Source organism: Panthera pardus, unplaced genomic scaffold (assembly GCF_024362965.1).
Source record: "Panthera pardus isolate Hobbes unplaced genomic scaffold, ASM2436296v1 HiC_scaffold_17, whole genome shotgun sequence".
NCBI lineage: Eukaryota > Metazoa > Chordata > Mammalia > Carnivora > Felidae > Panthera > Panthera pardus.
Window position 1 is genome coordinate 13,201,092 of NW_026526732.1, and position 14,155 is coordinate 13,215,246.

Genomic DNA, 14,155 nt, shown 5'->3' on the forward strand with positions numbered 1-14,155 from the left:
TTATGATGCACCAGTCTGTGTTTTAGGTTGAGTATCACTCCCTATCACATTAATCAATCTTAAAGCATACATGGAATTCCCTAATAGCTGATAGTTTTTTACTTGACAGTGTTTTGAATAATTCAACAGCACTGAATGTCTAAGTTGCTTAATTTTTCTGAGGTGAAACCAAGAATCTAGAATGATAAAGTAGAATGGGAACCTCACACATCATCTGGCATCAACACTTAGATTTTAGACATAGGAACCGTGAGGGTGGAGAGAATCTGAGTCTTTCTTGAGGTCATATTGCTAACTTGTGGCAGAGAGAAGAGAGGAAGATAGAGAGGCTCAAAAATTAGGCAAACTTCTTCACTGAGGGATTTTTTTTAGGGCCACTGATATGCTGACATGTGTTATAAATCCCCAACGAGGAGAAAATGTTTAGTTGTAGGGAAATTTAATAAGCAGCTTTCCCCAATTTATTGGCCAAGGAACTACCTTCCTGGCAGAACAAAACACTCTTAGGGTTCATTAAACATGCTTTAGAAACATTGTTCTTTCACTTACTCCATCATTTAACCAAAATATGCATATTTTTTTTAACAAGTGAAACAGTCTTGACAGCCATAATTTTACATTTTTGTTGGCCTAATTGTTTATATCTAGGGGAAAAGATATGGAGGTGCAATGGAAATGAGAATAGTAAGTGACTTTGGAATTGTCTTTGTTCTGAATCCTCAGGGCATAAATTAGATTTAAATCATAAAAAACCAAATTAAATGGCAAGGGAGTGAGAAGTTTCTTAACTCTCAATATGTAAACTGTAAAACAAAGATAGAGAATGAGCAATGTTTTGTTGCAAGGAGCACAAAATTCTTAAACATTATGAATACACGTGGAGGCATAAAGGATGAACCTTGTCTTGCTTCTCCTAAGTCAGCAAAGTCTATCCAAATTATGACAATGAGAGTTGTATCAATAAGAAACTATAGTAACTATGTTATATGAAATTGAATATATTCACTTAAATAAAACAAGGTGTTATGCCCAGAATTCGTGATCCCCAAAGACCGCCAGGGAGCCGAGTCCGATGCAAAAGCAAAGAGCCTTTATTTCAGCTAGCTCGAGCTCAATCCCCTACCTGCACCCACGCAGGGGTGAGATACTGGGGAGAGAGAGCGAGTTTCAAAAGGACAAAGGTTTTATTGGGGCCTAGGGGCAGTTGGTGAGGTAATGGCTGTGGCCTCAGCCGATTGGCTGGGAAAGGGTCAGAGTCCTGTTAGGCAGGTGAGCGGGAGGTTACTCAAGGGGAGGAGGCGTGGTCAAGGTGAAGGACACAGAACAAGATGGAGTCGGCTGGCGTAGGTCCACCCTTTCAAAGGGACGTCCAAAGGAAATGTTCATGAAATTGTGGTCAAAATTACTAGACTGAACAGAATTCAACAGAGACTTATTATTTTCCTCCCAGGAGCACATTAGAGCTCTGAGGACAGAGACTCATGTTTTTGTCCACTACCTGTACTCCCAGTGCTTAAAAGAGTGAGTGGTATAAAACAGATGCTCAGAAAATACTTGTTGAATAAAATAATTTAGTTTGTTTTATTAATTATACTTCACTGATAAGGTGATGCAGACATTCATTTAAAAATTTAAACATTACTTGGGCGCCTGGGTGGCTCAGTTGGTTAAGCATCTGACTTCGGCTCAGGTCATGATCTCATGGTTCTTGAGTTTGAGCCCAGCTTAGGGTGAGCTCATGCCTCACTTCAGTGAGCCCCGCTTCTCCCTCTCTCTCTCCCTCTCTTTCTCTGTCCCTTGCTCACTTGTGCCCTCCCCTCAAAAAAAATTTTAAACATTATGGAAAAACACAGGTTGAAAAGTTATATTTATTCTTCATCCAAAATTTCCAGACTCCCACCATGGAAGAAACCACAGTAACCAGTTTGCATAATGTTCTTCTAGAATGTTCTATGCAAATCTAAGCATGCATACATATATATGTATATACACACATATATTTATTTTTTACTTTTTTTAGAGAGAGATCACATGCAAGTGGGAGAGGGGTAAGGGGAGAGAGAGAGAATCTTAGGTAGGCTCCATGCTCAGTGTGGAGGCCATGGTCGGGCTCACTCCCATGACCCCCGGATCCCGACCTGGGCCAAAATCAAGGGTCAGAACCTCAACTGACTGAGCTACCGAAGCGCCCCTACACACATATTTATAAATATAGTTGTTTTTAAACAGGTAGAGGCACACTGTATAGATTGGTCTATATCTTGTTTTTTTTTTCACTTAAATGTCTATCTTAATGACAGATTTTAAGAATTGCTTCCAATAAATGAAAAACTGTATAACACTGACATTTTACTTTTCATTTCTTGATGATTTCATGTTATAAACCATTTGTGTTTCTTTTCTATGAACTGCCTCTAAGTTCTTTGTCATTTTTTCTGTTGGTTTAATGGCCTTTTATAACAGATTTGTAAGAGGTCTTTATATATGAAGGAAATGAGCTCATTGTCATATGTGTTGAAATATTTTTCCCAGTTGATCATTTGTATTTTGACTTTGTTTGGTATTTTTTTCTGTGCAGAAAAAAACATTTTTTTATACAGTCTTAACTCACTAATCTTTCTGGAATTTGGGTTTTGTGTATTGCTTAGGAAAGCGTTCTCCTCTCCAAAAAGGAAGAAATTGCCCTATATTTACTTCTCATAGTTTTATTACTTTATCTTATATATTTAAATCTTTGGCTTACCTCAAATTTTCTTTGATGAAAGCTTTGTTAGATGTTTTCCACATGGTTCATCAGTTGAATAAGCCACATTGATAAATTTCAATATATTTAAGCATTCATTAAAAATAATCTAACTTTGGGGGTACCTGGGTGGCTCAGTTGGTTGAGTGTCCTTCTCTCGGTCTTGGCCCCGGCCATGATCTCGCAGTCGTGAGACTGAGCCCCACATTGGGTCCACGCTCACAGTGCAGAGCCTGCTTGGGATTCTCTCTCTCCCCATCTCTCTGCCCCTCACCTGCTCATGCTCTTTCTCTCTCAAAAAAAATTTACCTTTATTATTATGGAAAATTCCAAACTTACGAAAGTAGATAGGGAAGAGTGGGGAAGATGACCTGATAGGCAGGATCTGGACATTTTTCACCTGATAAAAGACTGGAAATTTTCGTTCCTTTCAGTTTAACAACTTCAGCTGCGTACGTGGGAATGATCCCTCACATTACTTTCAACAATTAAAACCAACAACCATTTCCCTAAAGGAAAACTTAAAAGTTTCCACAATTTTAAAATGCTGTAACAGTAATGATTGCTGGGAGCAAAATATCAAACGATATAATTCTATTTCCCTTCTCATTATCTTTCTGTTACTCTTCACTCCGTGATCTCGAAGGGTGCCTACAATCACACGGAAAAATCTGACTCACTGAAGAACAACCTCAACAGAATTCATTTTGTCCATTTTCTAAGTCTAAGTGGATTTTTAACATTTTCTCAGCATAGAGAAAATATAGAAGCAAATGCTTGGATGACAGTATGTATTAGTGTATTTTGTTATTTTGTGTTCCTGGCAATATTTTTATTTTTATCTTATTTTTCAATATACACCTGGCTAGACTTGGTGAACCAAAGGCATAGCTAGTGTTAAAAGATGCTGCATTAAAATATATAATCATTGCCGGAGAATGAGAAGACAAGCCACAGACTTAGGAAAATATTTGCAAAAGGCATATCTGATAAAGGACTGCTATCCAAAATATACAAGGAATGCTTAAAACTCAACAAAGAGAAAACAAACAACACAATTAAAAAATGGGCAAAATATTTGCGTATACACCTCCTCAAAGATACAGAAGACAAATAAGCATATGAAAGATGCCTAGCATCTTACTGTCGTTCAGGAAAATACAAATTAAAACAACCCATTAGAATGGCCCAAACCCAGACCACCGACAACACCAAATGCCAGCGGGGGAGTGGAGCAACAGGAACTCTCATGCGTTGATGATGCGACTGAAAAAGAGCACCGCTATTTTGGAAGAGAGTTTGGCGGTTTCTTACAGAACAAATCCTATCCTTACCATACTATCCTTCAATTGCACTCTGTGGTATTTATCCAAAGGACTTGACAACTTACGTCCACACAAAAATCTGCACAACAGATATTTATAGAAACTTTGTTCACAGTTGCCAAAACTTGGAAATAACCAAGATTTCCTTACTAGGGGAATGGATAAACAAACTGTGGCCTATCCAGACAATGGAATGTTATTAAGTGCTAAATGGATATGAGCTATCCAGCCATGAAAAAGCATGGAGGAACCTTAAATGAATGTTCTAAGTTAAAGAAGCCAGTTTTGGAAAGGCTACTACTGTATGATTCTAACTGTATGACATTCTGGAAAACGCAAAACTATGAAGACAGTAAAAAATCAGAGGCTGATGGGTTGGGGTTAAGGAGAGGACTTTCAGGGCAATGAAAATATTCTGTATGTTACTCCACTGGTGGATACGTGCCATTATAGATTTTTCAAAACCCATAGAATGTACAGCACCAAGAGTGAACAGTCATGTAAACTATGGATTTTGGATGATAATGAGATGTTAGTTGTAACAAATGTATCACTGGTGGCAGCAGAGAAAGGCGCTGAAATCTCTGACTGTAATGGTGAGTTTTCTATTTTTTTTTCTGGCAGTTTTTATCAGTTTTTGCTACACGTATTTTGAAGCTCTGTTACTATCTGTTTAAACTTGTAGGGCTTTAGGGTGCCTGGGTGGCTCAGTTGGTTAACCAGACTCTTGATTTTGGCTCAGCTCATGATTGGTGTGTCAATTCGAGTCCCTCATCAGGCTCTGTGGACAGTGTGGAGCATGCTTGGGATTCTCTCTCTCCCTCTCTCTCTGCCCCTCCCGGTTCTCACTCTCAAAATAAGTAAATAAACTTAAAAAAACCCAAACGCGTAGGGTTTTTGGATCTTCTTGATGAATCAACCCCTTTGACATTATGAAATGCCCCTTTATGTCCCAGCTAATGTACTTTGCCCTAGGTACAATTTGTCTGATATTTAACATAGCTTTCTTTTGATTGTTACCATGGTTTATAATTTTTCTATCCTTTCTCTTAACCTATTTGCATCTTCATTTTTGATACATTTCTTGTAGGTCGCAGTTGGATATTGCTTATTTATATCCAGTTTGACAATCTCCATCTTTTAATGGAGTGTTAGAGCATTTACATTAAGTGTGATTATTTATGCAGTTGGTTTTAAACGTACCATATTGCTATTTGCTTTCTATTTGTCATGTTGATTTTTTTTGTCCTCTTTCCTTTAATTCTGTCTTCTTTGTTTTTTGTTCTTTTTGTTTGTTTGTTTTAGAGATAGCATGAGGAGGGGTCAGGGGCAGCGGGTTGGGGGGAGAGAGAGAGAGAGAGAGACTCTAAGAATCTAAGAATCTAAGCAAGCCCCACACTTAGCATGGAGCCCAAAGTGGGGCTTGATCCTACCATGCTGGAATCATGACTTAAGCCGAAATCAAGAATCAGACACTCAACTAACTGAGTCATCCAGGTGCCCTTATTCTGTCTTCTTTGTGATTAATTGTATATTTTTTACAATTTTATTTCATGTCCTTTGTTGGCTTATTAACTATTACTCCTTGTGAATACTTAATGGAGATCCTCTGCAAATCTCTTGAAGTCTTTCTTCTGTATAGCTATCTTTTCTCTATTCCTCTGCCCTGTGAACTCTGATTGCCTTGGTGTTCCCAGCAAAGTTTTCTCAACTCAGAAGGACCTCTACACTCTACCTAGTGTTCCCCCCACTTCTCTGGGGACTGAAAGCTTTCTCCATGCCCTAAACTGAAGTGATCATGAGGCTTACCTCAGTGGTTTCCTATCTCTCAGGGACCACTGTCCTACATTTCCTGACTTCCAATGTCATGAAAGCCATTGTTTCATACAGTTTGTCCAATTTTTGTTGTTGTTTCAGGAAGGAGGGTGAATCCTGTATCTGTCACTCCATCTTGCCGGAAATGGAAGTACTTAGGAGGAGTTTTGCACCACTTGCTTCCTCTGCCTGTGATACTCTTCCGTTTGAACTTAACACGGCCAAATCTTTTTTAATCATTTAGATCTTAGTCAAGTGTCAGCCTCTTAGAGAAGTTCTCCCTGATCCTCAATCCAAAAGAGCCACCCAGACACTATCACACTTTTCTATCCCTCTGTCCCTGATACTCCTTTCTGATATTTTCCCCAGGTGATTTAATTATTAGGTTTTTTAAAAAAATATATCTTTCTTTTTTTTTCCAGATTATAAACTTCAAGAGATTAGGGATGTTGTAGGTCATATTCACACTGATTCCCTATTGCCTGTGGCGGTACTCGACACATGGTAAGCATTTGACATGTATTTATTGAATGAATGAATGAATGAATGAATGAAGTGAATTAATGAATCCTTCTCTTTCTTACATTGCAAACTGTATAATTCCTTCTCCAAATGTGGTCTGTGGGGGGCGCCTGGGTGGCTCAGTTGGTTAAATGTCTGACTCTTGGTTTCGGCTCAGGACATGATCTCATGGTTTGTGGGTTCAACCCCACATCGCGGTCTGAGCTGACAGTGTGGAGCTTGCTTGGGGTTCTCTCTCCCTCTCTCTCTGCCCCTTCCCTGCTTGTACACACACACACAAATAAATAAATAAACTTAAAAAATAATGTGGTCTGTGGACCAGTGCCAGTTCACAAAATTACTGATCCATGATGAAATACATTCAGAAATTGAGAGTAACTTTAGAAATTTTCTACCAACTCAATACAGCAATTTTGTGTTTATTAAATCTAATGAAATTTTGAGTTCTTGTAGCTTGTGTGCCTTTTAAAAATTCTATTTTTCTGGTAATTAATTTGTCTTTTATAGAAGTATCAGTCTGCAATGGATTAGAATTAAAAAGAAAAACTGGCCCCTTCAAACTGTAGATAGTTCATTTTTTTGGTTTCTTTTTTAAGTTTATTTACTTATTTTTGAGAGAGAAAGAGAGAGGGGGAGGGAGGAGGCATGCACAGGAACAGAGGAGGGACAGAGAGAGAGAGGGAGAGAGAGATTCCCAAGCAGGCTCCATGCTGCCTGCACAGAGCGTGATGTGGGGCTTGAATCCACTAACCATGAGATCTTGACTTGAGCCAAGATTAACAGTCAGACACTTAGCCAGGCGCCCTCAAACTGTAGATAGTTTGATAACCTCTGGATTATATGCCATGGGAAAAGAGTATTGAACTTTTAAAGGAATCAAGTTTGGGGGCGCCTGGGTGGCTCAGTCCGTTGAGCATCTGACTTCAGCTCAGGTCATGATCTCACGGTTCGTGAGTTCAAGCCCCACGTCGGGCTCTGTGGTGACAGCTCGGGGCCTGGAGCCTGCTTCAGATTCTGTATCTCCCTCTCTCTCTGCTCCTCCCCTGCTCACACTCTGTGTCTCTTTCAAAAATAAATAGGGGCGCCTGGGTGGCTCAGTCGGTTAAGCGTCTGACTTCGGCTCAGGTCATGATCTCACGGTCCGTGAGTTCGAGCCCCGCGTCAGGCTCTGTGCTGGCAGCTCAGAGCCTGGAGCCTGCTTCTGATTCTGTGTCTCCCTCTCCCTCTGACCCTCCCCCGTTCATGCTCTGTCTCTCTCTGTCTCAAAAATAAATAAACATTAAAAAAATAAAAAATAAATAAATAAAGATTAAAAAATTTAAAAAAATAAATAAAGGAATCAAGTTTCAGGAAAGTAATTTATTTTCCACTTAATTCTGGCTCAATATACATTATTTTGAGTTTTTCATATGCACAAGAAGGGTGATGAACCATATCAGGAGTTACTACTTTTCTTTTTTTCATACTCTCTTCTTTGGAAGCAAATTTAGCTTCACTTCTTGGAGGAAAGGTATCTATGTGTATTATTTGGAATTCTGTCATAAGGATTTGTCTCCTCTTCTTTATTTATTATTCAATCTTTTATTTATATCAGCAAGGACTCATGAATATGTCTGTTATATTTTCAGTTAGAATTCAATAATATGTTATTTATTTTGTTGTTTAAATTGTTCTGGTCTTGGCAATTGAGTTCTTTTCCGATTGGCTAATATGTCCCTTTGACCCATCTCTATCCTTTTGTTTTTTGAGCACTTCCTTATTAAGCATGCAATTTTAGATTTTATGAATGTATATATCTATATAACCTCCAGTCAGAAATTAGAACTTTTCCATTATTCCAGAAGGTTTCCTGAATTTCCTTCCTGTAAATTTCCACCCACTATATAGGCAACCACTGTTCTGATTTTTATCACTATAGATTAGTTTTCCTTTGATCTTGAACTTCATGTAGATGGAATCATATAGTAGGTACTCTTATGTGTTTCTAAGATGCTTCATGTTGTTTTGTGTGTCAGCGGTTCATTTTTTTTTATTGCTGAATATAAGTACATTGTTTGGATATAAGGTAATGTATTTATCCATTATTTTGTTGATGAATATTTGATTTTTTCAAACTTTTTGCTATTAGAGTTAAGTTGCTATGAATAGTTTTAAGGACATTTATTCTTTTTTCTTTGAGTAATTACTTGGAGTGGAATTAGGAGGGTAGGTGTAGTCAAACATTTCCCATAGTGTTTGTCCTATCACGGTTATTCTACATATTCTCCGTATTCAGTGTTGTTAGCCCTGTTGATTTTAGTTATTCTGTTAAAGTAAAATTTGTGTTTCTTTGATGAAATATTGAGCACGTTCTCATGTATTTATTAGCTATTTATATATCTTTTTTGTGAAGGGCTTGTTCAAATTTATTTTCTATTTTTTAATTGGATTGTTCTTTTTTTTTCTATTTGTAAGACTTTTTATATATTCAGGCTACAATCTTTCTGTTACGTATATGTACTATGAATATTTTCTCCCAGCCTATAAGTTGCTTTTTTATCTTATGATATCTTGATGAACAACAGTTTTTATTTTTTTATTTCATCTAATTTATCAAATTATTTTATGTTTTTTCCAAGTTTGTGTCACATCTAAGAAATCTTTCCTTACCCTGAGGCTGTAAAGATATTATCCTCTGTTTTCATCCAGAAACAGTATTGTTATAGCTTTTACTTTTGATACATAAGGCATTTCACATTAAGTTTTGTTTGTGGAATGAGTAGAAGTTGATATTTACTTTTTCCCATATGAGTGAGTATACAAATTTCCAGATATGTTTAAGGAAGAAAAAGAAAAGGAAAAGAGAAAACACCTTCCATTTCCCTATTGAATTATTTTAGTTTCTTTGTTGAAAATAAATTGACTGATGTGAGTTTATTTCTGGATTCTCTATTTCATATTAGTGATCTATTTGTCTTTTCTTGTACCAATGCCATATTGTCTGGATTCTCTAGCTTTGTAGTAAGTTTTGAAATTAAGAAGTACTATGAATCCTCCATCTTTCTTTTTCTTTTTCAAAATTATTTTTGCTACTATAGGCATTTTCATTTCTACAAAAAATTTAGAATCAGCTTGTCAATTTCTACAGAAATATCTTGCTGGGATTTTGATTGGGAGTGAATGACCATACCAGCCAATTTGGTGAGAATTGACGTCTGAACAATATTAAGTCTTATCCATGAACATAGTATATCTCTCTATTTATTTAGGTCTTCTTTAGATCTTCTCTCAGCAAGTCACAGTAGTCTTCAGTTTAAAGACTTTACATGCTTTTGTTAAAATTATCCCAAATTATTCTCTGATGATATTGTAAAGGGAATTGTTTTTCAAATGTTATTTCCCAATTTTTTGCTACTACACAGAAATATAATATAATTTTTATATTAATCTTTTATCCTGTGACCATGGTAAATTCAATGATTACTTTTAAGATTTTTTTTTAAAAGAATATTTATTAGGATTTTCTATGAGGATTTCTTAGGATTTTCTTTTTTTTTTTTTTTTTTTTTTTTTTTTTTTTTTTTCTTAGGATTTTCTAAGCAATGTTATTAGGATTTTCTATGAGGATTTCTTAGGATTTTCTAAGCAATGTTTTGATTTTCCTTAAGATTTTCTTTAGGAAACAGTTTTGTCTTTTCTCTTCTAAACCTCTAAGTCTTTTATTATTTTTTTCTTCTTACCTTATTATACCACCTATCACTACCCACACAAGGATAGACAGAAGTAGCAAGATGAGAAATCCTTTGCTTTGTTCCTAACCATAGGGGAGTATTTAATATTTTACCATAAATATGATGTTAGCTGCAAGTTTTTTTCATAGATGGCATTTTATTAGATGGCGTTCCCTTCTATTACTTGCATACTTGGAGGTCTTTCGTTTTTTAATCACAAATGGGTTTTGAATTTTGACAAACACATTTTCTGCATCTATTGAGATGATCATTGGTTTTCTCTCTGTATTTTGAAAATATGGTCATTTATATTGATATTCGAATGTTAAGTCTGGGATCAACTCCCCATAGTTATGATATAATATCATTTCTATATATTGCTGGATTCAACTGCCAATATTTTTTTTTATAAACTCTTACATCTATGTCCATGAAAAATGCCGGTCTATAATTTTCTTATAATATCTGTGTCAGGTTGTGCTGTCATCACAAAAAGAATTGAGAACTATTCCCTCCTCTACCTTCTGAAAAGTTTTTTAAAGTTCCTTGGGGTTTTGGATGCTCATTATGTTTTACTTTTCCAAAAGTTGAAAATTTTATTTATTTATTTATTTATTTATTTATTTATTTATTTATGTATTCATTCATTCATTCATTCATTCATGTATAATGTTTATTTATTTTGAGAGAAAGAGATAGTGTGTGCACGAGGGTGGGGGAGAGGCAGAGAGAGAGAGGGAGAGAGAGAATCCCAAGCAGGCTCCATGCTGTCAGCACAGAGCCTGACCCAGGGCTGGATCTCACAGTTAGTTTGATCATGACCTGAGCCAAAATTAAGAGCCAGATACTTAACCAACTGACTGAGCCACCTGGCATGCTGAGAAAGAAATTTAAAGGTACATACTATCCCCCTTCCTGAAATGTTTATCTACTGCATAGTGAAAGTCCATGAGGCAAAATTTTTTTGTGTCATCTGCAGGTCGTGTTTATCCACATATTGTAATTACTAACCTTCTTCTAGAACTATCATAAGTATTGAAATATTATCATAAGTATCATAAGTACTTACTATCATAAGTATTTGAAATATTGGAACAGCAAACCAAAATTAATACTCATTTGTGTACATGTACATGCATGCGTGTGTGTGCATGCATATATTTGTTTGAGAAAAGATGTAGTGTTCTAGCAAGTACTTCTCTGAATGTACAGTGTGAGAGCTGGATTTGAGCAACTTTTCATATTATTTAATAAAATAGAATGTCTACAAATAGTATGTCTAAAAATCTATTCTTATGTTTTGTAATCAGTATGACAGGAATTAAGAATATTGAAGATAATTTACATTCTCAGAGCACAAAAAGCTTTATTCGAGCCAGGTTTTCTAGGCTTCCTTAAAATAAAGCTTTTGCTCAGGGCTGTTGAGGCCAATTGCACTCATTTGAGTTTCATCTCATTTTATTTTATCCAATCTCTTTCTTTCCAGAGTGTAATGAGCTGTGAAGTGGCCAAAATATAATCAGGGAAGAGAAAAGAAAAAATGAAGCTCTTGAATTAGACACAGATTGGAAAAATAAAACTCAAAATAGTGGAAAATAATCATTCCTTATATTTTAGCTTCTTTGATACGTAAGAACTATAGTCACATTCTAGGATTTATAATTCACTCAGGAATTTTTGTTTTCATTTTACTTTGCTATTGCGTCTGGTCACAATATATGAATAGAAATAAGAAAACAGATATGTGGATTAAAATCCAAAACAACAGAATGAAATTCAGACAAGATCAATTTATCCTAAATTAGTGTTCTAAGAATACTCTCATAATTTAACTATGCTTTATATCTTTGGGAAAATGTATGAATTTAAAATATGATGCACTTTGTTAAGCAGACAGGGGAAGAATTTGAGCAGATGTTTGCGTTGTGGTTTAAAATTTGGGGGACTTAGAAATGATTACCTCTTGAAAGCCAAGAATTTTCTTTCCTTCTTCCTCTTCCCCTCCTCCTCCTCCTCCTCCCTCTCCTCCTCCTCCTGCCCCTTCTCCTCCTCTCGCTCCTCCTCCTTCCCCTCCTCCTCTTGTTCGTTTTGTTCTTCTTCCTTTTGTTTTGTATTTGGAAAGACCATGTTTGAGGTTGTACACTGGAAACATGAAACAGACTTCAAGCATTTATATATCAGCAGGAACTTTATTCGAATGTAATCTTGCTAAACTTGGAGTACCGTAGCCAAAGCCAATTGTTGCTTTTGGTGTTTGTTTTTTGTTTTTTTTTTTTTAATCTAAATAGATTATTTTCCCCTTCATATCTCCATTTAATTTTGTGCTTTTCACATACTGATAAAAATAAGACACGACCCATATGGTTAGGCTTGGAAAGTAATGATTGATACCAAGAGAGGATCCTGAAGCCAGAGGAAGGGAATCGAGAAGGAAACAGTGCCTGAGAAGGGCCATTTTATCTTGTTTTCTTTACATAGAAATGTCTCAAGATGAGAGTAGAAACAATGTTTTGGACAACTGTATTAAAAAAATGTTTAGTGGGCACATTTTCCAGTCATGTTCTGATGAGAAACAGATGTAGATGCTGTTAAATCATGTCAAATATGAACTGCCTGTGTACCCTGTGAATATGTGTAAATATTTAACTAGAAAAACAGTCACATGAGAACGGCTCTGGAGTAATCTTGGAAGCAGGAAGCCACAAATTATAGGTCTGAAATTTACCATGCATGGCTTATGAGTTCAGATAAGTAAAACCAAATGAAGAGACTCTGAAAGTTTTATAAATAGTTCATGTTTTTTGGTAAGGGGAGGGAAAAGAAAGGATTAGGGAGAATTTTTAATGTACTTCAAGTACAATCAGTACAATTAATTATAACCAGAGCAGTAAGAATCATATGATAGGAATTCAGTTATGCATTTGAATCTATATTCATGATCTATGAATTCATAGAATTATGAATCTAGAGTCTTAATCTGCATTTATATTACTTACCAACTACATAGGAACAATTACTGTGAAATCATAGCTTATTCTAATTAGGTTCTCAAGTCAGCACGTAAGGTAAAAATCATATGTATTCAGACTTACCCTGACCGTCTTTCTGGAAGGCATCCTGTTGGAGACAGAAATACCTAGTTCTATTAACACATCTAGTGTTGTGACTGAGCCCGGTATCCTTGCAGGTTTTGGATGATGAGGATAGCTTTGGTTTATGGGCCAAATGTGGAGGGCTAACTATTTACATCAGGAGCATGTTTCATGGAAAATATGTATCTTTAAAACTAGAAGCACACTGTGATTCTAGTCAGATGGAAACATGCCTTCTGTCTCAGTCTCATCCACAGCCTGGAGCTTATACTCCTCAAGGGGAGAAAGTGAAATGAATTTGCTCTATTTTATTGCTTTATTTGTTTTCACGTTTAATTTTCACTTCATCAAAATAATATTGTCTAATTACCTTCTGTGCTTTAAATTATTTTATTGGAGTGTAGTCTCCATATAGGGAAATGCACAACTAGTAAGTGTTATAGTTAGTTCTTGGAGTTATTTTTTTTTAATTTATTCATTTATTATTTCTGAGAGGGATATATATAGAGAGAGAGCACAAGAGGGGTAGGAGCAGAGAGAGAGAAGGAGACACAGAATCCGAAGCAGGCTCCAGGCTCTGAGCTGTCAGCACATAGTCCAACACAGGACTCGAACTCACGAACAGTGAGATCATGACCCGAGCTAAAGTCGGACGCTTAACCGACTAAGCCACCCAGGCGCCCCTGTAGTTCTAGAAGTTTTAACAAATGCACATATCCATGTAACTCACACCGTTACCAAGATATGGAATATTTCTCTTCTTGCTCGATTACAGTAAATCCCACCTCTCTTGTCTCTCCAGCCACATTGTTCTAATTAGTTTTGTCTGTTCCAGAACTTCATATCAATCAATGGCATCACCTGCATGTACTCATGGATCTGGCTTCTTTTGTTCAGCATAATGTGTGTGAGATTAATTGATTAATTTATGCTGTTGCATGTGTCAGT

The 14,155-nt window shown here is 36.3% G+C and overlaps 1 protein-coding gene across 4 annotated transcripts in view; it reads left to right on the plus strand.

Annotated features, from left to right (window-relative positions):
- The window catches only part of IPCEF1 (interaction protein for cytohesin exchange factors 1), a 181,759-nt gene that overhangs the window by 12,171 nt on the left and 155,433 nt on the right, over positions 1-14,155 (plus strand). For all 4 annotated transcript variants that reach the window (XM_019412629.2, XM_019412631.2, XM_019412633.2 and 1 more), the window contains exon 2: positions 6,306-6,387. The gene's annotated coding sequence lies outside the window, so the exon portion shown is untranslated. The remainder of the gene's footprint in view (positions 1-6,305; positions 6,388-14,155) is intronic.